Source organism: Larimichthys crocea, chromosome III, assembly GCF_000972845.2.
Source record: "Larimichthys crocea isolate SSNF chromosome III, L_crocea_2.0, whole genome shotgun sequence".
Lineage (NCBI taxonomy): Eukaryota > Metazoa > Chordata > Actinopteri > Sciaenidae > Larimichthys > Larimichthys crocea.
Window position 1 is genome coordinate 16,478,333 of NC_040013.1, and position 4,718 is coordinate 16,483,050.

Consider the following 4,718-nt stretch of genomic DNA (forward strand, 5'->3'; position numbering starts at 1 on the left):
GCCCATCATTGCAGGAAGTGAAAGCTTTACAAGTCTAAAAAAAATACTACAATACTACTATGATAATAATACACATGAACCATAATTGGATTAATTACATCTCAGATTGTTTTGTCTCCTTCAGGATAATGTGATCACGTGTGAATTCCAGTGGTTAGATGTGCTGAATTAAAATGAAACTCTAACATATTTATGGAGTTATACAAAGTTCATGCAGTCGTAGAATATACCACTTCATTACACTGTAAAAAAAAATACTGTTGTTTTTGCAGTAAAAACCCCAGAATTCTACCATCTGCCATTTAAAATACTACTTTATTCTGTATAAATACCCTTAAAATGTCCTACAAATAAAGGTTTTGCCATGTTTTCACTGTTAAAAAACTTTATGATCTAACTTTTCCTGTTATGACGGTAATAGGATATAAATACTGTTGATTTTATGGTTAAGGTAAGTGTTTTTGCCATCAAAAGAAACATTGTTTTGCCATATAATAGACATGAAAATACCATATGAATCATATGAATGCTATATAAAAAAGCTTCTGAAATATTAGTGTTGATATAAAATATACTTTATTCTGTATAAAGTCCCTTAAAATGCTTAAAATAAAGGTTTGCCATGAAATATGAATTATGTGTTCATAGGTACACCTGTACAGTCTTATATGATTAAATATATCAGCTCTGACTACTTTATTATTTATTTATTATTGAGGCCGTAGTGGGTGGTGTGGTTTTGGACATTGAAAGGTGTTTCTAATATTATGGCCCTCTTATTTTCGTAAGACAGGTGGCCAAATGATTAGGAACAAAACATGACCTCTCTGACAGTGATGACAAAAAGCTTCATTAAAGTAGAATTTATGCATTTAATAACATCAGATTGTACCTATTTAAAAAGATGTTGTGTGTACAGTAATATGAGGATTTTCCATAAGAAGACTGTCTGTGACCTCCAGTGGTAAACCGCAGAAGTACAGTATTGAAAAGAGAGCATCACTAGGTGGCGCCACAGTTGTGAGAATGTAATGTGTCAGGGTGTGAGATCATAGTCCCCAGAAGGGAAGCAGTGCATAGCCTTGGGCAACACACACATACCTGAACACACACATACCTGAACACACACACACACACACACACACACACACACACACACACACACACACAAAGAAGAGGACACCAATTAGTGAAGCACACGCGACCAAAACAGACAACACAGCTCTCTCTGTCACACCAGTTTCAAACATCAAAGACGAAGTGAGATATGTGCTCTGGGCTTCAGGATGTTTACACACTGTCAATATTTCCAAAGTCCAAAAGATCAGACATGTTGTCCCTCTCTGCCTCTCCATGATGTGTGTGTGAATCCTCTTTACATCTACATATGCACACAACAGCTGAGCAGCCGCCTGTGTTTGTCCAAATCTGTTTAAATTGTTACATAACGAGAAGGAGAGGAACAGAAATCTCATGCACGAGCCAGTTTGAGCATCATTATTCAGAAAGTTCAAGTGAAACTGCAGTGAGCTGCGATCAAAACATCTGGGATGAAAGTAAAACATCAGAAAAAACGAGTGTGTAGGTGTGCGTGTCATCCAGGTGATGTGTCACTACAGACCATAATCACCTGGGTGTGTCTGTGCCCTTGTTACAACTCTAATTTCCTTCTCCTACTACTTCCTCCACAGGGCGTGTGCTTATGTAGTTGAAAAAAGCTGTCTTTGTATTGATTTTGTTGGCTGATGTCAGGAAAGATCTTCAGATAAAATGCAACCAAAGCCCTGAGTGGTTTATTCAACCTCAGCCTACACAGTTTGTTGATTCAGGAACTGTTTTAATCTCTTATAATCATCCCCAGATTGTTGTGTTGAAATTCTCCACTGGTTTATCTGGTTTATCCACAAATGCCAGACTGTCTGAGTGTGACAGGCGTGTGTCATGTCTGAAGAAGCTGTGACAGGCAGACAGTAAGCCTGTTTAGGTTGAGTGGAGGGAGCAGATAAAAGACTGATTGATATAGAGTGTGTGCGTGTGTGTGTGTGTGTGTGTGTGTGTGTGTGTGTGTGTGTGTGTGTGTGTGTGTGTGTGTGTGTAACAGCAGAGACGCGTGGCTTTTCTGGCGTCAGACCGGTCTAGGAGGAGCTGCTTGGAGCAACAGTATCTGTTTGTTTTGGGGAAGAAAACTGTAGAGGGACACACTTCCCTTTGTCAGTTCAATTGACAGGCTTTCCATAATGGTGACATCCACACAACTATGTCAGAGTGGAAACAGCATTAGGAGCTTGTTTGTGTGGATTATTGTTGGCTATACAATGACTGTACACAGAAATAACTGCGGACACTGAACACCATTAGTGTTTCCATTAAATCTAGAGTTGTGTGGGTTTTTTTGGACCTGAGAGAGTGAAGGAATAAAGACAACTCTGTGTCATGCTGTACTGTACTGTACTGATACAGATCATCTTAATACATCTGGACCATCAAAACTCTTAAATGCCTACCAAATCTCAGTCAGTCTGACATTTCCAACATCGCCATGGCAGCAAAGATTTAGGTAACGACTAAAGAGTCGAGAAAAAAAGGTAAAAAACCAAACCTTTAGACCTGAAACATTAAATGTCAAACTTTTAATTAAACTAAGTATTTTTAATTTCTTTGGTATTCTGATACAAAGCAGTGAGTGTTGCACAATAATGGGTGGATAAGATCTATTTGTCCTGTACCCAGCTTTCATGAGTCACACTTTGCTTGTTGATCTTTTCCATATGACATTTTCCACTTTCCACACATACTGTACACACACTTTTAAGGGTGTGTCTTTTTCATTCTGGTTGTTTATCAAACCCAAAAGCACCACTGCACCACTCAATATGAGAATTTGTAACAATGGATAAACAAGACGCAGAAGAGCAAATATAAGAGGGCTGACAGGAACAAAAGAGGAAGGATAAGAGGAGTGGGAGCTATCGACCACACCAATATGATTCCTTCACCTCGCTACCTTTGTACTCTGTCTCACTGAAGGTTACCTTTATATATGATTGATATTTGCAGGCTAGAATCTATTTTTTTATTATCATCTGTCACTGAGAGGCCTTTCATCTGTCTCTCCTATTATATTTATCTACACCTTGGATTCACAAGAAAGCTGTCTCTGTGATGTAAATCCAGTCCAGGAATAGACCAGATGTTTTAATCTCAGATTAAGTTACTTTGACAGGTTATTTCTATGAGATGGATGGCTTTACAAATAAAATAAATCGCAGTGTGTTTGCCTGCTAAACCTGCTGCCACCGCGACCCAACCCCAGATGGATGGATGGATGTTACTATGTCTAAAAAACTACAAAACTACAAACTGAAGCGGTTAAATCTGAAATAATTTAATTGATAAACCTTGTTGGAAGGTATTTCAGCCTGGGAAGAGATGAATCAATTCAAGGCAGAAATAAACATATAAAAGAATGAAATTCCTTTTTCCACCATGATATCGTGAAACAGTGCCTCCTAACCATTTTTGTGTAGAACAAAATGAATACTTGCAACCCGTTCTCTACCAATGTGGACCTCTTCAACCATAGAGAAGATTATTTTTCTGTTTTTTTTATAATGTTCAAAAGCCAGAATAAGGTAAAATCATCCAGTAATCTATGAGAAAAGTGAGTGAGACTGTACTTTTACACTTCAAACTAAATGCTTATACCACCACACTAACATGCTCACAGTGACAATGTAAAAATGCCAAAGCTAATCAGGTGTACTTGTGCAAATAAAGTGCTGCTTTGGATACACCAGCATGTGTAGTAGATTTTACGGCAATCAATCAAATAGTTATTGATATAAAACTCGTGGTGGTACTAGAAGAACGTCACCATTATGATTCATCCTCTGGGAAACATGAATCATAATTAACTATCTAATAATAATGGTTGAGCTCATCTAATCAAAGCAGCAGCATTTTATTAATTCTACACATTTGTGAGTGCATGAAATGAATCTGCTGCTTCCAATCTACTATTCAAGAGGCAGAACGAGCTCTTCCTGTTGACCCTGATTAAACTGAGGAAACATTACGTAAATAACAGACCGACCATGACAGTTTGTTAATCACATGTCAAGCTGTACGCACTGCCGGTACCTGGCAGGATTTCAAATCGCCCTTTGGCTGCATTAGTCAGAGTGTGCATGACACGGCTGTCCTATTTATGGGTGTTTTGTCGTGCTGCCGGTAATAAATTACAACAACAGAGTTATTGTCTGAAAGCTGGGCGTTGCTCTCTCACCAGGATTATAAGAAAAGGTGAAATGGTTGATGGAAAAATCAGTTGAACAGTGTATTGACTGGCATTTCTGAAAGATCAGATCAAAAGGCTTAGATGAAAGTAAGAACGACTGCTCTTTTATAAAAGCTGCATCAGCTGAGGTAACATTTTCTCTTGTCATGCCTTCACAGGACACAGGATATGTGTGGGTTTTGTCAACAAGGCACTCCAGTTGGACCTGAACCAGTCCATCAACGTCGCAGCAAAATTTTCCGTACCACTCCGTGCCATGCTGTTTTCCAGCCGCAGGCTGTGCTGGAAGAGCTCAGAAACTCAGTAACAAGGCGCCTCCTCCGCTCGGCCTCCTCTCAGATACAACATACCAGTTTCATCCACCTGTATTTGTCAAATGTTTCAATAAAACAAAAGAAATGATGAGGAGAGGAAGAGGTTG